Source organism: Ambystoma mexicanum, chromosome 6p (genome assembly GCF_040938575.1).
Source record: "Ambystoma mexicanum isolate Mex_15411 chromosome 6p, UKY_AmexF1_1, whole genome shotgun sequence".
NCBI classification, from domain to species: Eukaryota; Metazoa; Chordata; class Amphibia; order Caudata; family Ambystomatidae; genus Ambystoma; species Ambystoma mexicanum.
In genome coordinates this window covers 861,613,738-861,637,080 of record NC_090935.1, presented here as the reverse complement: position 1 = coordinate 861,637,080, position 23,343 = coordinate 861,613,738, and the positions used below count along the sequence as shown (strand labels likewise).

At 44.4% G+C, this 23,343-nt stretch overlaps 1 protein-coding gene across 6 annotated transcripts in view; it reads right to left on the bottom strand.

Annotated features, from left to right (window-relative positions):
* Positions 1–23,343, bottom strand: part of FER (FER tyrosine kinase) — a 2,139,903-nt gene that overhangs the window by 1,985,070 nt on the left and 131,490 nt on the right. For all 6 annotated transcript variants that reach the window (XM_069625482.1, XM_069625481.1, XM_069625479.1 and 3 more), the window contains one exon: positions 19,699–19,812. The gene's annotated coding sequence lies outside the window, so the exon portion shown is untranslated. The remainder of the gene's footprint in view (positions 1–19,698; positions 19,813–23,343) is intronic.

The window sequence follows — 23,343 nt, the reverse complement described above, 5'->3', positions numbered from 1 at the left end:
AAACAAGGCGTTTGAACGGGGCATGCTGCCAGAGACTCTGAGGGAAGCGATCATTATCTCGCTTCTCAAACCGGGCAATATAGACACCGATGTCAATGTTAAATCAGGACAGTAAGATCCTTGCGGCAGTGATGGCAAACAGATTGAGGCCGTTGATCAGCACCCTAATACACCATGACCAGACGGGATATGTCCCCCAGCGGAGCATATCTGACAATTTTAGGAGATTGCACCATATTATAGACCAGACCGCTGGAAGCTCCCAAGAACTGGCGATAGTTTCACAACGTAGTCAAGGCTTTTGACTCAGTCAAGTGGTCCTGGCTACTAGCGGTCCTTAAAAAGTTCGGGATGGGACCAGTGTATCTGCAGTGGGTGTAGCTATTGTATAGCGCACCGATAGCTAGACTTCGGACAGGGTCGGTGGTCTCGGTAAGGTGGACGTAAGGCAGAGGAACCAGACAAGGCTGCACCTGGTCCCCGATGCGGTTTATCCTAGCGCTGCAGCCACTGGCTTATACCTTAGATACCAATATGGGGAGGTGGGCATTACAACGAAGGGCGGACAGCACCTGATATCATTGTTTGCGGATGACATGCTATTGTATCTGAGATACCCTGAAGAACACTTACAATATATATTAGAGGTACTAGAACGATACACACTATTATCGGGTATAACAGTAAACCCAAGGAAATCCACAATATTCCCGCTAGGGAGATATATGGGCATGCCTAGTGATGCACCGCCGGTGCTACAGATTAAATGGGCAGTAGACACCTTTAGATACCTAGGGATAAATGTATATCACAGAGTTGAGGATGAACACAAGAATAATACAGAGAAAGCAGTGGAGGGGATCCAACGCAGTATGACATTCTGGATGAGGTTGCCCCTAACCATGATGGGGAGGACGGCATTGCTTAAAATGATAGTATTGCCCAGGTTGTTACACAATTTCGCCAATGTCCCGTATTCTATACCAAAACGTTTTTTCAATAAACTCCAAAATATCTGTAGAGGGTTGATCTGGCATTCCTAACACTAGGAATAGGGTAGCCCTGTGGAAATTACAAAACCCACATGATTGGGCAGGTATTAAACTACCCAATTTTGAAGTATACTACCTAGCAGGCCAATTGCAATATGTAGCTAGATGGCTTTCTGAAGACACCACATCAGAGTCCAGACTATTGAGGGCGGAATGTACACCGCACTTCCTGAATGAATGGATGTGGACAACGGAGCCACTGACAAGTGGGAGAGCGGCACTACTGACCCTAGGAAAGAAGATCTGGCAGAGGACCTGTAGAAAGTTGGGAAGCCAGACACCGTGCTCCCACAGTCCCTCTAGTAACACTGCGAGGGATAGACGACCAACTGAAAAGCGCCATAACGAAATACTGGCAACGGTGGGGGACGTTTGGCAAGGAGGTGGCAAAATAGAGTTTGACAGCCTAAGGGAGGACACAGGCCTACACAGCGGGCAGTATATCACGTATGTGAGGCTGATGGCTATGCTAAAAAAAAAAAAATACATGGTCGGAAGTAGAACTGGCCCAGCAGCCTGACGAGGCCATAGAAATGTTCCAAGCGGTGTCAGACGGGGGACACAAGGTCTCTAGAATTTACGAATTATTGATGTCTAAGGTGGGAAAAGAGGTGGTTTAGACGAGGCGAGATTGGGAGGAAGAAAGTGGGGAGATAATGAGTGACGGCCTATGGGAAAGGGTGTAACGGTAGCACAAAAAGGTGTCGAGGAACACCCGATTACAACAGATCCAATTGTATATCACTCACAGAGCATATATGACCCCCAAGAAAATTGCTAAGTTTGCATATGCGGCTATACAGCGATGCCCGAAATGTGGGGAGGGAAATGCTGGGATGGTACACATGTTCTGGGCTTTTCCCGAAATAGCTAGATATTGGAAGGAAATAGTGGACCGGTTGGCAACTAAAGGGATGGTACTGGTAATAGACACCTTGTTGGCATGTATGGTGGGGGTTTCCATCACTATGACGCTTTTAGCATTCATCCAGATGCGCCTCATTACACAGTGAGGTGTTTTCCGCACTTACTCACAGGTTTTTGAACCTTGCGCTATCTGGACTAATATAGTTATATACTTATATATATATAAATATATACACTTCTACCCTTTACAGGTGTACCCAACTTCAGTAATCCGCATTAAGCAGCCTGTACATTCAATGCTATACAGCCACACTGTGGGTTGATTAAATGCTACCTACATTGAGTGTCGGTTTTATACCATCTGCTAGATGGGCTTTTCCACCGACCACCAGCTTTTCGCATCATTAGATGACAGACTACCTATATGCCCCCTTCTTTGTATCCACAGGGTTTATGGTGACTGCCTTGTAGCATTTTTGCCCAGCCACCCCCGGGCCCCTTTCCTACTCAACAATACAGTAAGCGCACTTGTTATTCCACAACGAATTATCGCTGTGGATAATCAGATAGGTGACCCTCACTAATTAGGTCCCTTTCTTGTGTTTTTTGTAAAGGTCTGGTCTAGACGCCCTTACTCTACTAAACAGAGAATAGAATTGTGAACAAGTTATTTTACAACTGTTCTACTGGGGAATATCACCCTTCATGTTAACCTGCTCTTTAAACATCTGACACTCAGCTATTGACTACTGAATTGTCCTGTAACCACAAATTTAGTAATCACCCCTTCGGGGTCTTTACGTTTTGGAAACACTATACCCCTGATGAAGTTCCCATAACCAAATTATCTTTTAGAGGAACGAAACATGTAGGGTTCATGTCAACATTAATACTAAATGTTCTGAACGAGATTAATACCCTCAAAGGTTGGTTATTAGATCAGTACAAGACAAAAAGTAACATCCATAGAGTAACCAGAATTGTTCAGTACTCTTGGGTTTCCAATTGTTTTTTCTAGATGTGGTTTTCTAATATGGTTATTAGACCATTGCTTTAAATTGACACCATTGTTGTATTCAAGTATCTATACCTTGAGTGTGTTGTTAAATAGGTGCTTTCCTATGTATGTGTTGCCCTCAACATTACTTGCACCTTACACCTCATATAGGTAGACCCCTTGGAGGTTTTCTACCAATATAAGGTTGCACTTGCACATTGTCACTTTATGCGATTTTTAATGTTTCTTATGATGTTTTATTATAACTGTTTTTTATGAATATGTATAAAATGTATTATAGTTTTTTGATAAATTTTAGTGTGATTTGGTTAAATCCTCCATACACACAAATACCCGACGCTAAGAGTGTATACATGTGACCCATCCCCTATAAGTCTAGTGATCTGCTTTACTGCACTCTACCTGACCTTAAGAGGCAGGGAGTTTGTTGTTCTTGTCTTAGATATTTCAATATCTGGTTCACTCCCCCCTCCTTGAGACTTATTGTCCCTCAAGTGTTATATAAGGGGGGTTTCCCTAGACCACGCAAACTCAAGCATGTGTGCAAACTCAGAGATCTGGCCTACATTTGAGCTAAACGAAGGATAGCCATGGGATGGAAAGCTCAGGCGAGACCCAATGTAGAGACCTGGTGGAGGGACCTTCTGCAGTGGGCCGAGGCTGAAACAGTGGTCTGGAGGGAGGCAGCATGCAAAGGGGGTGAAGAGGAAGCAGGAACATTGATGGCATGGCAGCATTTGATTGCATCACCGACGGGCTTGGGACACGACAAATTGGATACGGGTAGCTCCCGGGATTACGAAGAGACAGTTGTGGACTAGCGGACCGTGATGGCTCCTTAAAGAGACTTTATTGGGGGGAGGGGAAGAAAAAGGGGGGGCGTTGGGGTTTGAGTAGTTTATGCACCATTTTCAGGTGCACTGTTTGGTTGGTTGTTATGAAACTAATAAAAACTAATAAAAACAAAAACTTTATTTAGTCTCTTTAACCACAGATCCAGTACACCCTATCTTACATGGAGTATTGGAAAGGGTTAATATTCATCCCTTTTTGTCTGTTTCTCTTGGAGCACTGTTTCGCTCCCTTTTCATCAAGACTTGGCTGGTGGCAGTGGTAACTACCCTATTTTTCCTACCGCGGTTATCTTAAATAACCTGGTATTGTTTTAGGCTATTTTGGTAGCCTCAAACATAAACCCGCTTGACCAAATATATTTTATTTCGGTTCCGTCTGGGTTTATTCTGCATTTATTTTGAAAATGTCTTCCTCGCTTTTTACTCTACGTGCTAAACCAGGTTTGGTTCCTTTGTTCACTGTCTTTTCGCTGGCTTCTACGCAGAAGCCCTCCTTAAGGCGCCTGAAAGTCTGGGTAGGCAGGATGTGAGGGAGGGATTTTAGGACCCCTGCCATGGGTTCCCTTGGTAACCCAAGTCGCACTCCTGTGTGATTGGCTGGGTGACTGTCCCCGCCAGGACAGCCACCCTGCTCTGTGATTGACAGCCAGGCTGTGTGAATGGGGGAAAACTGCATAGAAAGCAGGTCTCTGGATCTGGAAAGGCAGAGTCGCCAATGGAACGCAAGAACCGAAGAGGAGCTGATGGAACAGGACCCCTACCACGACTGCACTGCTGCACTGCCCGGTGAAGCCCTGCTGCAGGTCCGAATCCTCGAACTCCAATGACAGAGAAGATCCTCCAGGAATCTTCTTCCCCTGAGCTGGTGGGACCAACCAGTTCGCCCAAACTGCAAGCCAGGACTCCCTCCTCTGGTCGAATTCGCTGTACAGAGCTACAGTGGGCCAGATAGCCACGAAGGTCGGACCCTGCTTGGGTTTTAAGGAGCGTACCTTTTATTTGTTGTTTTGCTCTGCTGCTGGTTTCTTCCCTGGGTAGTGCAGGACCCTCCAGTCTTCCTACTTCGTGTCAGTCCGACAGTTGCTTCAGGAACCGTGAGCCTGCAGGAACTACCAGGAACATCCGCCGCCTCAGCTACAGCTTCTTCTCCATTTAAAGGTACTGTGCAAATCCGGTTGTTCGTCTCGTTCAGCCGCAGTGAAAGTGTGTGAAATCTTTCTCCAATCCGAGGGCTTGTCCTTCTCTACTCTTCTAACTAACTTTTCTGCCGACCAACTTCGTCCGGAACTCTTGGCAAAGACTTAACCGCGAATTCCCCTGAACCGTGTGATCTTGAGCAAAAAGACTTTTGTCCTATTGACTCTGGCCTTAAGCCTTTTTGATTTGGTTCTATCAGTGTGATTCCTCTTTATAGAATGCCCTGCTTACCTACCTGTTGGTGCTGCTCAATTTCTACCTAACTTTGTTTTTCCCTCGCTTTTAAATTTCTGGAGTGTCATTTTGCTCCCACTTCATTTGTGAGCTTAACTTGTCTGGAACATATTGGGAGTGGTGTGGTGTATTAAGAGTGTGATTTTTAAACTGTTTTACTTTAGTGAAATGTTATACAACTGATGTATAAATCAATGTATATTCTTTTACTCAGAAACCTTGACTCAGTGTTTGTTTGAAACATAGTAATTGCTGTCCTTTGTGTAACTATTGATACTGCTCACTTGTTCTTGAGATAAGTCTGGCTGCTCAGCCATCGCTACCACTTTACTGTGTAGTACAGGCTTGTACCAAAGGTGAATTTGTACTGTCACTTGTAGTCTTAATTGTGTGTGGTGTTCCCAAAGGGTACTGCATATGATTCTGCCTAACACGAAGCAGCGCAGTTGCGGGTGATACAGGAATGGTTCCAACAGAATGAAGGGAGACAATGGACGCAGATGGATAGGGCCATGGCTCAACACGATCTGGTGGAGATTTTGTGGCTCCCGCGTCTCTGTACGCCAAAACACTTCTATATGAGCGACATTACAAAAGCGCTAGCAGATACATGGGATAAAGCAGCAAAGAAGCAGGAGATTATGACTTTCCCCATCACTGTTCACTCCAATTTTTAATAACAAGGAATTTACCCCGAGACTGGAACGGGGGCCTTTGAGGGGTGCAGAAAAGGGGGTTGTTTGAAGATATAGGTCATGTTTCTGGGGAATAGAGTGAAATCCCTCCAGGAGTGCAAACAAGACTTTGGGGTGGGAGAATGGGCGGCGCTTAGGTACTTCCAAATAAGACACTGGGTCATGCACAGGGTTATTAGACAAGCCGCAGGCCGTCAGCTCACCCCAGTCGAGAAATTCCTGCTGACAAATGACGGAGCCAAGGGACTTAGCTCAGGTATATACAGTCTACTGGCTGAGGCGTCGCCCCAGCAGAAATGGCCTTACATGGCTCAATGGGAGCGGATGCTGGGTAAAGCGGTAACTGACGAGGAATGGCAAAGGCTTTGAAGGAAAATACCGAAGGTGGCGAGGGCAGCACAGCTCCAGGAAGCGTGGTATAAATATATATTCAGATGGCACTACACACCGGCACGGCTACATAGCATATACCTGGAGGTATCAAAAGGAATGCTGGAGGGGATGCATGGAGGAGGGAACTGCAGCGCACATATGGTGGGAATGTCCCAAAATCAGGCTGTTTTGGAAGGAGGTTGTTCAGGCACAGGCATTTCGGAGAGGGGGCCGGCAGGGACCCTAAACATGTCCTGCTGAGACTAAAGGGAATGGGGACAGAGGTGGGAAGCGCGGGGAGGGAGAAGGCAAGGACGATACTAACACTGGCGGCCATGACTCTAATAGCCCAGAAGTGGAAGGGCCCGACGATCCCGACAGAACTGGAGTGGCTCCGAAAGATATGGGAACTGGTAGCCCTTGAATGGGCCACATATGCAATGAACAATAACCTGCAAAAATTTGCATCGGAATGGAGGGGAAAACACTGGCCTTCCTGAAAGGAGAATTCAAAGCCCAATGGTGCCTTCAAAGACTGAAACTCCTGGACCTGAACTAGCGGAATCCAAAGGGGCTATGCAATTCGAGAATATTGACTGCAAGCTGCGAAGAGGGGGGGAGGGAACAGGGGAGGAGGATGAGTGGGGGAAATGTTTAACTTGTTGTAAAATAAAGAGATGTTTTAAAAAAAAAGAAACAAAGTGACAGCGAGGCCACGTGCATGTTTACACGAGTAAAGAGACTTTTTGAGATTGTGAATTACACAGGGCTCAAAGCACGAGCAAAAGTTAAATAAGAACTGTTAAGTTTGTGAAATCAAGACGAGGGTCTGGGACCCATAATGAGAATTGAGAAGAGGGTCTGAGATCCATAAGGAGAATTGTGAAAGAGTGTGCTGGGGGCACGACCAAGTAAAGATTGGGAATGACAGTGCTGGGGGAACGACCAAGTGAAGATTGTGAAAGATTGTGCCGTGGGCATGAACAAGTGAAGTATAATGCGAGGAGAACGAACTGTATAGACGGCCCAAGTAACAGAGTGGTCCAGAACAGGGTTGAGCAAAATACTGTACGTTTGCGAAAGTCTCTGTTACTGTACTATGTGGGATGTATTGACCCGCTCCGCTATGCTATGCAGCATCACCCTGCGCGCTATGGTGAAAGAAACAGCAACAAGGGCGGCAAAACCCTTGTGCATGCCAAAAACCTACAAAAACCGCGTGCTTCAGCACACAAAAAGAAGGATGAACAACCTGCCACCCATGGTGCATGTGCGGTGGAATAGAGCACACACGGCAGAAAATATGCCAGTGGGCTCCATGACCAGCAAACAGAGTGCAGAGAGAGAAGCAGCACTTTGCAAGTAAAACCCCAAAATGTGCCTACAAATGACATTTGCTTTGTTACTAAAAACTCCAAAAATGCCTATAACACAACACTCCTCAACATTCACAATCTTGCCTGGTGCTAAAATTCATGTATCTAATGAAGCATTGTGAAACATACAAAGTCCTAATGTGAAGAGCAAAACATTCTTCAGACAAACTGGATTGTCTGAAAACTGACAGCCCATACCAAAATCTGGGTGCAGTACCCTGGGCTACCTGAATGACAGCTTTCAGATGAGTTATTGATGAAACTTTAAAGTGAGCTAAAACTAAAAGTCTGCTGGATTAACAAACATAAAAAGGATTGTTGCCAAAAAAGGAATACAGATATTAGTTGTGTTTTTGATCCCACAGATTTTAAGGCTACGAAAAGTAATGTATTTATGTATGATGCAACAAATTAGGTTTTTGCTGGATTTAAGAAGTTAATTAGCCTGGCTGAGCTGCAAGAACTGGAAAAGCAGGTTTTTCTCCTAGGAGGAGGGCCTTCCTCTCAGCAGAAACTCACTGGGAGAATTTAATTGCGGGTTAGAACAGACTCTTGTCTACAGGAAGAGAAGGAACAATGATAAGCCTTTCAGCCGCGGAAGCGGAGGTGTGAAGGTGGTCGTAAATTGCCCTGAAAGGAACTTCCCCAAGTAGGATGCACTGGTCTCCCAGGAGAGACAAAGGGGTGGAGCCAAGAGACCATCTGCTGTTAAGAATGAACAATGAACAATTTTTAAAAGACTCATAACTTGTTATTCAAAGTGGTGAAAAATATAAAAAGGACAGTTGTTAATTTAATTTTTGGCTGCACGTGTGACATGTTCTGGACAGGAATGGTAATATATGTGGTTTTATGCAAAATGTATTAATGTTAGAATTGTGAAAATGTACACGCACATCCCCATGCTAAACACAAACATTTGTGGAAAGTTGCTTAAAATATGGAAATTGTGTTCATAGCGAAAAGGACAAAATTCTGTAGAAAGTTGAGACAAGATCCCACCGCTGCGGGGTTTTGAGGAATAGCTGCTACATAAAATGTGGCATCTTTGTGTGTGATTTGTATAAAGGTGACCAATGTAGAAATTTACATTTAGTATCAAATCCGATTTTGAGACCAGTGGCTAAAGGGAGGTCTCTAAAGATTATAAAGTAAACCATAAAATGTGACATCATCCGGCCTTCATCCAATCACTCAAATTGCAAGGCGGAGATCAAGTTTTGATCCTATCCTAGCTCACAGGGGCAAGCTTGGCTAAGCCGGCCCATACACCCACTTTGTGATGTCATTTTTAAAGCATAAATAGAGACTGCTGACAACAGATAACCCAGGTTCCGAGTGCCAACCAGTCCCAATTGGGACCTTTTGGACCCAGTCCTGGCGCCAGTGGCACCAGGCTCATAAATATGCCCAGTCCCAGCGCTGGAAGCGCCGGGCTCATAATGCTTGGGTGGACTTATCTGCAGCAGACCATGCTGCTTACTTGCCTGCCAGTTGAGCCTCTGATCCTCTTCTGTTTGGAACTATTTTTCCTGTTGGGTGGGGCAGGAGCCACTCCCTAGGTTCAGAACACTGGAACTCTTCTGGAAAGCAGGAACTCTTTTCTTACCTAGGCGTGGCTGTGGAAGGAGACAGCTAAGCACTACAGGAGGCTATTTAAACCACACCCGATGGATGAATCTTGCTTTGCGTTATTCTGCATCCTCTGCAGCAGAACGCTCATCGTGTCTTCTGCATCTGATCCTGGGCCTAAGGAAAAAGGCTTACCATCCTGAATCCAGTCTTCAGCAACACCTATAAAGACAAGAAATAACAGGTTAGCATTACGGTCTTCAGTGACAGCGCTTCACTTACCTGGTCCATCGGCTGTCACCAACGCCTCGCGCTGCATTCCGGCATCTGAAAGACAAAGGCTTACCTACTCTTCTTGCGCTCCGGAGGTCTTCGCACTGCATTCCGGCATCTGAAAGACAAAAGCTTACCAACTCTTCGCACGCTCCGGAGGCCTTCGGCGCTGCATCCCGCATCTGAAAGACAAAACAAGGTGCGTTTAAAGACATTGGGGAACTTTAATACTCACGTGCCATTACTCCTTTCCACATCTAACCCAGTGGGTATTCCGGCACCCTGCAGCCGCTCCGAACTTGTACCTGCAAAATAAAAAGACAGTTAGAGCGCATCGTGAAGCAGGCAACAAGCGCTTACTTACGTGCTTCCAGGCGCTTCTATTCATCACACGGGCTCCATCTTCAACTCACTTCAGCCCGTCATCCGCCATCGCCGGAGCCCTGCAAAACAAGAGACATCATTACTAAAGACTTTTAAAGACATTAGAATTACTCGAAACTTACCGTTCGTGCAGTAAACGACGGACAGCAATCCTCTGAAGTCAAGAGGCCTGCTCCCCTTATCAAGTGAAGAAACTGGTTACAGCACCCTGCCCCGAGGCAGATGGAGAGCACGGCGTTCACTTACCTAAGGTGAGAGCGTTAACCTTTGGGGTTCTACAGGAGAAGAGAAAGGGAAGAAGAGAGAGACATTCAATAACCCAGTTCATTAATCCCATATTTTCTATCTGCAGACATCTTACCCTTCGAGTCAGACATACAGTGCACAGAGGTCCAGCCCAAAGAGCCAGCCGTGTGTTACACATCACCTTTGAAGATACGGTCTACGCCCAGTCAAGACCGGCGCCTCTACGGGAATCAGGTGAGCGTTACACCAGCATTCTACATCCAGCTTTACTATTCTTCCAGATCCAGAGGCCAAAACTCTTGCCAGCAATAGAGAACAATTGATTTCCAGCAAGGCCCAAATCCTCAAATGTATTCTGTCCACCCAGTGAAGCGCTATGTGGTGTGAGAAGGCCTTTTGAACCAGTATCCTGAAATTCTCTGGCTTGCCACCACTAGGCTTGCTTGAGGAACTCGCTATCCAGCGGATTAAAATACCCACAGACTAGGAGGGCAGATCCTGTGCAAACCCGGCGACCGGCCTAGCTGATCCAGCACCGTGCCTGATGCGCTGTCTTTCATAGACCAGACCCAATCCAATGACCAGAGCTGATGGTCCCATTTAAAAACTTATCCTGTGAGTATTAATAGGAAGAACTGTGGCCCATAGTATATTTGCATTGTCTTATCCCTATCTCAAACCCATCCTATCTTTCATTCAGCAACAGTATTATTAGAACTATCTTTGCGCTGACTCTTATCTGAAGAAGTCGAGTTTCCTCACCAGGCAGTTACACGTGACTGTTTACACGTGACTGTGAGATCCCTCTGTGGTATTCACTTTTTCATAGTCATCCTCTAGTGTAAGTGTGAGGGACCAGAGGGGGGGTCTGTACTTCCGCTCTCTATTTGGTAGAGGAGAGGCACAGAGGACCCCTGCCAAGATTCTCAATATTGGTACATGGTCGAGCAATCCAGACCTAGCTTCTCAGGAAGGTGATGCGGGCTGGTTCTCAAGTACAGTACAAGAACCCACAAAGTATGTCCGCACACTGTATCGGTTAAAACACAGTCTTTATATAATTAATATTCAAGGTTATATACAATATCACGATAACGCACTTTGTACTTGGTTATCTATAATGGCAAATCTACAGATCTACGTGGTACAACAATTACTATTAAATCGCTTTAAAGTGCATCAACTGTACGGTTAAATAGCATACAAATCAGTTTGTAAAGGAAACCAACAATAGAGGGAAGGGAAAGCAGTTGATAAGAACAATTGGCAGAAATACTGGTCACTACCGTTAAACACAGCTCTGTGTGGAGATCCCCCCCCCCACCTGGGCAACCTGTAGAATAAAGATACAAGCCCAGTCCATATACTGTTTACAAGAGTATTCCCAATAGTTCTGCAACCCCCAAAGTACCTGGTGTTATAGCATTCCTCATCGGGGAATCGACGGCCCTTCTTGAGTGTCCTTCCTTTAAGGCAGGAGTCACCAGTCGAACGTCCGACAGAGAACAGGGTGAGCTACGATGGTGAAGTGGCAGCTTCGTTCCTAGCGGTGTTCGTTGACGGGGAAGCGTAAAAGTCCTGCAAGGAAGAGGCGTGCAGGGCACCTCGGTGTCGATAGTTCTGGACCGCAAAGAGTTTGAAGAACTGTGGCCCAGTACGGGCGTCGAGTCGTCGGTGGCTCTGTGGTGTTTGGGTGGCGGGAAACCCACCGGTGGATTCTCCTTGGCGCGTCGACGGTCAGGCCTTCTCCAGCAGGATAAGGCGGCGGCGATGCGGACTAGAGCGTCCTTGGATTCGAAAGTTCTTAGGCAAACGGGAGCACGGCGGCTCCGGTCGGCGATGGTGGTCGTCGACAGTTGCGGACAACAGTCCGGGCGCGTCTCCTTGGGATTCTGCAGCAGTCCCCATCTCGGGTCGGCAACCTGTCGAAGGTTTGTCTACCAGGGAGCTTTGGCAAAGATCAGCTGGTGCACGATGGTCCCTCGTAGCTCGGGAAGAGGGCGCCTTACTAGGTCCTCTCTGGGTCAGTCCTTGGAGACACAGCAGCTTTCAGATTGTGAAGGAGAGCAAAAGCAGTTCTTCTCGTCCAGCAGGGCTTCAAGATCAAGCTTCACTCCAGTTACTCGTCGTAGTGGACTTCAGCTTCTGAACACGATTCCTAGCAGTGAGAGGTCCCCAGATATACTGTTGATCTCTCATTCATTCCGCTGGGTCATACTCAAGCATCCAATCAGGACAAAGGGCATTCATGCAGGTAGGCAGCCAATCAGGCACACAGTGCATTCAGGCCATTCATTTCTCTCCAGACACTCACAACAAGTTATGTGTATTGGGACAAGTACCCAGCCATTCAACACTCCACACTGCATTCATACCGGTTTCGGGCAGGGCTGTCTCAGTCATTGTGTCAAACACCAGATACTAGACATCCACAACATAGAATGTGTATTCTTCACACATTCCATCCACCCAGGTCCCACCCGCAGGCATACCCACAACATACGGTCGTTGGGAAGGCTCCAGCCAGTCTGGTCAGCACTTCCCCACACTACCATTTATGGAACTTCCACCCAACAGTCAGTCAGGGGGAAGGGACAGAGTCAGGGCTTCCCGGGACTTCGGAAAGATCAAGGTAACAGGCGATGGAAGGCAAGAGGCCACGGGGGCCATTTTGTCTCCATCAGGAATCTACCGATTCCAATGACAGGGCCTGGGCATCCCAAAATGGAGGATGCTCAGGGCACCAGTAAATTCAGTACAGAGCTGCCACCAGCCCGTACCCTGCTCTGTGGGCCACACACAGGTGCCCAAAAACACACTAGGTGCACAGGGTTGTACCCCTAGCCATGGGTACCATAAGGGTATCCCATGGGTCTGCTCACCAAAATCAAAAGAGAGCTGCACCGCCAGGAGTCCCACATGAACTCCTGCATGGAAAACACGACAGAACACACAATACAAAACAGTAAAGGACAAGGATACGGAGGCCCTGTCCCTCCGATACATTTCCAGCATCACAGTCAGCAAACCCATCTTTCATTTTCAAAGTGCATTTCTGTTTTCCATTCTCGCGCCTATTTTACAAAAACGACCTTTACTAAAACCTCTATACCTCCCTCAGTTTTTGTGATAGAAATTAAATTTCAACTCCTATCGCACAAGGAAAAGTTTGTCGCAAATTACAATTCTGAGAAATTTTACACGAGGGAAATAGCTTTAATTTGTTTCCGACTTGGACTTTAAGATTTCAAATGTTTTCTTTAGACTAAATCATTGCTTGTGATTGTGTGCAACTGTTCAAAGCGGCTCCCATAGGAATTTATAACAATTTAAGTATTTTTGGCCATATTTGGTGTTTTTGCCCAGTCAATTCTAAAGACAATTTTAAAAGCCATTCTAACACCTGAAAAGTAAATTCCGTTTTTCTCTCGTGTTTTATGGGGGAAGGTGGGACTGATATTCTGTTAGATTTGTGCTATTCCTGAATACCTGCTCTCTCCTCCCATCTCTTTACATTGCCTTTTGCGGGTTGAGGGGTGTTACAGGGGGAACCTTTAACCATAGTGCCATCTGTCCAAACCAACAAAAAAGTATTATTTTCTGTGCTGCATATGCTTTGCTCATTACTTATTCCTCGTGTATTAAAGATATTATTCAGTGTTCTGTCACCCCATTGGTGATTGTTGTTTATCTATTAAAACATATTGGGATTACATTTTAAATACATAAAATAAATATTTACCTTTGCAAACTAGCCTGATTCCTGGTTCAGTGCGACCGGGGGTCGCAGGAGAAGGGTGCGATATGAGTGGTATATCGTTCAGAATACTGAACTTATAGACAAAAATAAATGGGTTTCAGCTGTGCACTACATGCTGGGCTTTGACTTGGGTGTGTGCCGGATTGAAATCACTTACAGCTATGAAGTAAAGAAGTGCCCAGACTGTATGAAAGCCTCACCGACGGTGGTCCTGCACAGGGCTAGCGAACACTGTACGTTTGCGAAGGTCTCTGTCACTTTAACCATTGAAGGATTATTGAACTGTTAGGGAAGGGAACCCCAGTGTGAAACATTTTGAGTTGATGCCGACCCAGGCGAGGGAAGCCAGAGAAAACTGCGTTTTGAGAAATTGATACCAAACCAGGTGAGGGAAGCCTGAGTGAGCTGTATGCTACTGAACTTTGTGAATTCCGAGCCATGCGAGGGAATCCTGGAAGAAGTATGCCCCAATGAACTGTGTGAACTAGCCACCCAAGCTCCTCACTAACTCTTATTACATAAGCTTGGGGAAGGGAGTGTTATTCAACTCCATTGCCATCCTGACTTTCTTTTGATACACTCTTTTATTTTTACTTATTTCCCCCCACTTAGTTATTATGAAAGCATGAGGGCAAGCATAGTTTTTTTTTTCTCCAAAACTTTATTTATACATTTAGAACTTTACAGAAGCAATAGAACATAATGCAATATCTCAAATGCACAAGGTGATACTTATTCACCCATAATTTCCTAAATAAATCTTTAAGAAGTAACAGAGGGGAACTGAATACAGGGAGTAAGGTGACAGAAGGTAAAGGAAAGAAATAAAATGAAAAAAACAAAAACAAAGCAAAATAAAAACACAAGCATAGGTTTTGGATATAGACATTTCTTTAATTTGACTATACTGACTCAGACTAATTTTATTCAATGGTCGAGGCTACTCCCATTATAGATTTAGGGCCAGCTAGGAAGTCTCCAACCCCCATTCAAAGATTAATAAAGGTGTTGAAACTTGTATCGTCATGTCTGTGTCTGTGTCTAACTTGTGATACAATGCCTACCTCTCACAATCCAAAACAGGAATTCGAGCAACAGGAAGAGAGACAGCAATGAGGTACATAAGAGCAACAAAGAAAGTGAAAAGGTAAACGGGTAAATAATAGGACTCAAACACAATAGGAGTGAGAGATGGAAGCAGAGCAAAAGAGACCTAAATAGACACGCAGAGACAGTAAAATAAGAAAACACAGATCAACAGCAGACTGGGAGAGCTGGAAATAGGAAATCCAGACTAGAGAAAGGCAGGCCAATAACATAAGAGGTGCAGTGCAAGAACGAGTATCAAAAGGAGTAGCAACTACAACAGAGAAAATGAAAAAACATATAGCCAGAGTAATGACATGAATGAAGAAAAGGAGTTATATGAACCGATAGAGCACAATCTAGGCGGGAAACAGCAATTATAGAATGCAGAGATGGGAGAGACACAGTGACATAGCAACACTTAAGGGTGAGAGGCAGAACATCAGAAAGTGAGAGACACGGGAAACAGAGCAGCAAAGGGAAAGTGAGATGGAGCAAAACATGGGAGTGGCTGTCAAGCAGGTCGTGCCAGGCAGCAACATTAGACCTGAGAGGCAGAGAAGTGATGCTGGTTGAGTGAGGGACTTGATTTGTGATTTAACTAGCTGGCATGTGTAGTATTTCTTAACAGTTTTAGTGTCCAAGTATAATGAAGATGAAGATGAAGCTGGGTAGTACGCAGCGACAAATTCTGTGTCACTAATTTTTTCAAACAGTTTTAATTTTACGCACAAATTGGATAGTTGTCAGATACCTTTTTGCTCTCTTGCGAAAGAGGGAACTAATTTTTACTCTCTTTAAATTGGATTGAAACTAAATTGGGATAAAATATTCTCAAGCCCAAATCCTATCTGGAGCACTGACTGGAAATATCAGCCACCTTCTACACAATGAGCCACACAAGGCTACCAAAGAGACTGGAAGAATGCAGCATTAAAAAAACTCTGCACTACAATGGCTGAAATCTTTCCTCACCAACCGAACCGAAAGAACACACCTATCGCCATTTACGTCAAAGACTAAAAACATAATCTGCGGTGTACCATAAGGATCAAGCCTCTTCCCGCTTCTCTTCAACATCTACATGTCCACCTAATGAACTTCCTTCAAGCCCATGGACCGACACCAACAACTACAAACACACGACACCCAACTCATCTTCAAGATAACTTCTACTGAGACCCGGACAACACCCTCAACCAATGCTTCACCGACAAACAACTGGATGGCAAAATACAATCTCAAGCTAAATCAAAGCAAAACAGAAATAATGATCTCCCCCACTGGAAGACAATGCAAGGCAAGCATACCTGAGCAGGCCACCGATCATGGGAACCCAGCTAGATTCATCAAATGTTATACAAAATCTGGGAATCATCATAGACAATGGCTTCTCTCCAGAACCACAAGTCACAAAATGTTTCCACCTCCTGCGATTAATAAGAGGGATCCTCCCTTACCTCAATTTCCCACACAGAACTCTTGCGATCATTTCCTTGGTATTATCAAGACTAGACTATGTAAATAGTATCTACCCTGGAATGCCAGAACACCTAACAAAAAATGAAAACCCATCCAAAATACTGCAGCAAGACTACTCCTTAGACTAAACAGAAGAGACTTCAACAAAGGTAGCAGGCGCCCCTCTCTCGGAAGAACAAGGCATGATAACCTGTTCAGTGGTTGTTAACCACATTGAGAGTTCGCAGCCATCTGCTTTTTGCTCACTGTACCTTTCACAGATGGGAAATATCCATTTGCATATCAGTCTTTGTCCCGCCAACATGGGCAGTCCAGCACCGAAAAGCTATGGCAATTCCTCTCTGAACAAGAGTACCAACAGCTAAAACCCACTGAACAGGTTATCATGCCGTGTTCTTTCGAGAGAGGGGCGCCTGCTACCTTTTTTGTATAAGCTGAACAGGCCACATCACTCCGGCCGGCCATGAGAAGTCTAAACTAGCTACCAGTAAGGAAACTCATTAACTTCAAAGCCCTCTGCATCGCCCAAAAGTCATTACATGGACAAAGAGCAGAATTCTTCCAAACTACAATCACCCATTACTAACCAGGAAGAAACCTAAGATTGACCAACGACCTCCAAATAGGAACGAGACACTACGAGAAAAGAAAATTCGAAGGAGCTGTTTTTTCGGTATACACGCATTTCACCGCAGTATTTTTCATCGCGTGTTTTTTCATCGCTTTTTTTTGGGGGGGTTAAAAAATTAAATATATGGTTGTGGGTGTAAGGGAATAAAAAAACATTTTAAAAAATGGGGGGTTTGGGGGTAACCCCCCCCAAAAATTTAAAAAAAAAAAAAAATAGATTTTTTCGAGAAAAAAAAGGCGATGAAAAAACCTGCAATGAAAAATACTGCGGCGAAATAACGTAGAACCGCTTTTTCCTATCTCATAGCCAAACTATGGAAATCGATATTGAAGGAAATGAGAACGGAAGACCACTTAACATTAACTTAAAACCTGGCTACTCAACTCACCGAGACAAACAGACGCGCATTTCCACAAACCATTCACCAGGACAAAACAAACAATGGACAATACAGAATGAACAACCGACAATAAAACTACTCTACCCCCGGAGTCCACCAGAAACCAACTAACCATCCTCTCCTCTTTTCCACAATCTCTCACGTACTACACATGCCCACAGGGCTAGTGAAACGACTCAACAAAACACATCATACACTCATCGGTAATCATGCAACAAAACCAAATACTCGCAGACAGCAAACAATTCGGAGACTGCACGCCACCCTTCCAGACAAAACAAGCCCATTGCACACAACAAAGCGCACCTAGAAAGCTCACACGCACAGATGCCAGTTACTCCTGGTTCTGCAAGCTTCAACAGAACAGCATGACCTCTATCCTATCCCTCTCTCCGTTTCTAACCAACCCCACCTACTTTTCTTACAGAGCCACGCGAGCGCCTGGAGATCATGCAAATACCAGCGGTGCGCAGTATAAATTATCATAACATAAAACCATTATGCCAAAAAAGTTAATATGCATGTTTACAGCTACATTTATACAAATCTTATTAGCTAACTCTTTTATGAGAAACAATCTAACATATATGCAGGCTATGTAATTGTATTATCCTACAATATAAAAGGCCAGATGTATGTTTGCCCACTGCAGTCATGCACAGCAGAGGCTGCCCGCTTCACCTGTTGTCACTGCTAGGGGGAGCTGTTGCCTTAGGAATTTAGTGGTCAAACTGTGTTAATGAAATCCTACTGTATCTGGTTCTACGTTATTTAATCGCGGGACTTTTCATCGCAGGGTTTTTTACCGCAAATTTATTTTTGAAAAAAAAACATTTAATTTTTTGGGGGGGGGGTTACCTCCACAAACCCCCCGTTCACTTTATTTTTTTATTCCCTTACACACATTTTTTTACTTTTTTAAACCCCCCCCCAAAAAAAACGAAAATAAATTTGCGGTAAAAAACCCCGCGATTAAAAGTCCCGCGATCAAAGGACGGTATACCCTGTATCTTCTGTATCCCACTGATAACGTTCTATGACAATAAAAATATTACACTACTGTTTATGTTTTTAATTCTTTATTTTGTAGGGGGAAAAATCCTTGTTTACAATTACCATAAATTACATTCAAATATACCACATAATAGATTAACACTCTGTACATTTCTTTCTTTACACACTTTGGCCCGTGTACACAGGCTTTTACACTAGTCGCCAATAAACATGTTTTTCAACATCGGCAGGATTGAGCTGTGCCATTCCAGGCGGACATATACCCAATTGTTAGGATCTGAAAACAAAGCTTTCTTTGGCGGTCTTAACTAACTCTCCGTCTTTGGTCTGCGTTACATTTGTCAAACGGCACAAAATTCACTTGGCAAGGAAAAGGGGCCTTGACACTATGTGCACAAGCTGGATTCTTATGCAAGAAGAAAGGAGAAGGGGGGAGGCACTACTATGTAAAACACAATATTTAAGTGTATTCAGTTTGAAAATTAGGCTAAAACCAAGGATAATCAATCACCTTCTTATTGAATAAATTGGTCACTTCGTTATACTTCAGGTGCAGCAGGGTCAATCTCGAGGCCACTCGAGATCCTACAATAAACGGACACCAAACACACACTGGGCGTTGCCACCCGGTAGCCCTTTGCTGCACTCCACGTGAGACACAGTCCCAATAATACTCATAACCAGTCGTGAGGAGATGTCCCCAAGTCTCTGGGAATTTCCATCCACACTGGCGTGTATAAACCTCTTCGTTGTGTTCGACAATCACACACTTAAATACTTTTCTCTATATTTGATACAATTGTGTACAGAAAAAATGATAGTAAATGATACATCCACCTCATCTGATGAAATCAAGAGCCACCAAGACCATACTAGACCAAGATAGATAGTATGTATCTTTATATAATCAAAATAGTAAATGAGGAATGCATAAGAACACAAAGAGAACTGCTCTCACTGATACATTCTCAGTATATACAACATATATAAAAATGAGTCTGACGAACATACAAATCAAATTTAGTTAGCATAAATCCAACTTCCATTGAACATTACATTTCATACTCAATTCAAAAATATAATGAATTCACAATTCTACAATACACCATGAGCGGAATAATTTCTCCTGCTCTGTATTTTATCCAGAACACTCCTGCGCTCATGGTGGGGGGGTAGTTCACCTACCTTTTCAATGTACGCCCTCTTCCTCAGCAGACATACAATTCCGTCTGTTAATGCAAAACTAGGAACTGCTCCTGGCTTCTGCTTTCCTGCTTACATGGGAACTTGCTGCTTCTTCTAAACAAAACACGAACAGAAAGTACCAAGTAGTCATTTTACATTTCACTTACTAAGGAAGCTATACAAAACATAACTGAAACGTTACCTAACGACTTTCGACAGAGAGAAACTGTCTCCATGGAAAATATTCTCGGCCAACATCGTAACATACCTTGTGAATGACATGTGCATCGTGCCCTTAACTCTATTATTAGTGTAAAATGTACACGCACAAACACACACAATGATTACAGCTCTGTAACTTGCTATTCAACATAACCACCCCTGTAAATATGTTAGCAAAATGTGTAAGGTGTCTTTTCGAAAGCCAATATACAAATTCTTTACTGTAACGAAAATGACATGTTATATTGATTTCACCACAGCACACTCATTAACAAATCAATTAATCCAAATCCGAATTCCCCCATGGTTTTGTGGGCCATGCTGGGCTAGGCGTTTTGCAGTGCTTGTCAACACCACGCTGTGCCTCTACGATACCTTGGCTAACTTACCCACTAATCGCCTCAATGCACTGTGCCCGGAAGGTGATTTGTCTGGGTCAGACCTAGACCTCCTTCCCCTCAAATTTTCAGAATATAGACATTAACGCACACACACTACGCAGCAGCATTCCTGCTGGTATGAGCGTACTTGCTCCGTTCCCCCTCTCCTTCACCGCCTTTCCCCGCACTTACTCTACCTAGAAATGCACTAGGACTAGTTCGCTATGCCTAGTACGGTAGTTTTGTTTCTGTATGTTCGCCTCCTTCTCCTCCCCCCTATCACCTCACTCTCTGTCACACACTTGTACTATCTGAAACGTCGTTGGCCTACTACAGTAGTTTAAGGTTTATATGCTCTTCTCCCTCTCCTCCCCCCTTTCCCGCCTGCCCTCTTGTCTTGCACAATTCTTCGCTAGATCATTCGGAAACTTCAAGGCCTAAGAATGACACTGTGTTCCTTTGTTACCTTCCCGCTTTCAAGCACTTCATTTGTGTATAAGCGCTTTACAAATAAACAATTAAAATTACAGCTGCAAAAACACAGAACGCACATGGATGGAGCACGGTCCTTCCATTCCCCAAGCTGGATCGATAAAACCAGAAGTCAAGAACATCATGGCTACTCAGGTCCCTGTGTAACAGATGAGACAAGCTTCTCAGGTCTGTCCACTACAACACCCAAGGCTGCATTTACGTGTCTATAAAGCAAATGCAAAATCCTATTCATTGTGACTAGCCAGCTGGCACAGTATCCTTCATCACACTGCGGTTAAGTGGCTTCAACTTTGGTTAATTGCATTATAGTCTCTAAACATTGTGCCAGCATCACACATGAATGGGGCAGTACGAGAGAAACTTCCAATTAAGTGCTGTCATTGGACAATTGTTAACTGTTCAGTCTCCCAGAGGGAGGGTTCGGGGGAACTATAGGGAGAGGCTGTAGCTGTGCGGTTAGATTTTTGTTAAAGCATTGGCAATGCCAACAGTTTGGGCTTTTGTATAGAGATGGGGAAAGGCACTTGCCAGGCAGTACCGCAGTGGTATTAACTTCCACTGATTGTAGCATGTGCAAAACGGTTTGAGTACTTGGGCTTAATATTTATACACGAGCCAAAACGGTTGGCTTAGTCAATGCTTGTTTTACCAGGACTTCAGGGAAGGGCAGGCATGGTGCTTATAAATCGAGTGGCTGAAGGCAGACCTGGTTAAGACAGTTTTATTACATCAGTATTTACAGCTCCAATTTCGCCATTAACTCTCAGGTGACTGCTTTGAAAAAATACTGGGAGGCACCGTCAGTGCAACGTTTGATGGTAAAGTTTGAATAAAGAGAAAGTGATTTGGGTGGGTAGGAGCATGAACTGGGTGGGAATGGCCATAGGGATTAGCATGGCCATGTGCAGTCAATGGGTGGGCAAATAACCAAACAACACCTACGCGCTTTGGGTCCCTCCTCATATGCCATTTCTCCCTATCTGTACTCTAAATCGTCTCTTTTAAAAATGTCACCGTTTACTTCCAGTTATCACTTCTTGTAGTCATAAGGACGTTACACTTGTCTTGCTGAGAAAAGCAAGTCTAATAACCTAGAATAACCACAGAATGTGTCTGATAGAAGGTTATCATTCCAAGATTGAGGGTCTGGTACAATTGTACCCTTTCGAAATATTCTTATTAGAATGGGAAAGAGGATAAATAACACCAGTGAGGGATCTAGCCTTATTTGCATAGCATCAAACTGAATTTTGGGCACAGACCTTTATAAGCGCCTGAAGACTGCCCTGGTGGTAGCAGTCTGCGGTATAAATCAACATAACGTAACATAACATTTGATAAATATGTCTGTCGTTATTAGGTACATATTGCTCAAAGAACTTGGTTCTCACTTCATGTTTCACAATACCCAACCTAACATTAAAATATTTGAAACACTGAAGTACAGGGGGCACAAATCCAAGTTGCAAACTATTAGCCAGCCATAAAAACGTCACTCGCCACATCAACTCTATGCATACACACAACACACCATTTCTTGTGTCAAATAGCAATAGGCAATGTCAAGTGCACATGTTGCACCATGTTGAAGCATGTACAAACTGATGTTGACACCGACAGGATTTGTTTGGGTAGCTAAAACAGCTGCAAAATCGGTCACTCCAATGTGTTCAAGGGATGCCTGGAGAAAATACTTTAGCTAAGGATCAGGGCAAGCCTGGCTGTGTGCATGCTCAGTTGCACAGACATACTAATAGAATGTAAAACGTAGGATAATGACAATGACCTATAAGTCTCTGAAAAGAAAGCAGAAATGAGGAATTGTCACACACGTAAACCGGCATGAATCAGACTCTCATGTAACATGCATGACCTGCATGCCTTTTCCAACATTTTTTTCGGGTGCCTGTTTCATCAACAAACGGGCTGGTCAAATGGTCACTAGTGAAAGTGAGATCAGACACACTGCTTCCTGCTGCACATTCTACAGGAAGTGCAGAGTATGGTGTACATGTGCAATCATTTTTTGACAATTCGTTAAAATGTCCACACTCTAAAATAGCTGCCACCCACTACCTGCCATCGAGTCCCTGCCTTACATTACACATCAAAATCGGCTGCTGGCTGCCATATCAGCGGATCCAGTAACGGGATTGGGAATAAGCCTGTGTGAGGATCCTTTTACAGGAAAAAGTAAGATGAGAAATGCCGAGTAGAAAAAGCCAGAAAGGAAGCAACGTGGGTGAAGTTTTTGATCGAACGTGCCTAAAACACCTACCATGCATGTACCCTTCCCACACGCGTGTTTCCGTTCTAGGTGTTTGTATTTCCTTAGACCACACATGATGGCACCACCACGGCTGCACCAACTTTCTTCATTCTGAATGGCTGCTAAAGATGAGCATTACCTCCACGTCCACTTTTCCTCGTCTCAGTTCTCAAGAAGGAGGTGGCCCACCTCCCAGAGGAATCCCTTTTCTATTTTTATTTCCCATAGCCACGCCCCCTCCTCCACCTGCCTCCGGGCGTAACAGCCCACCTCCCCCGA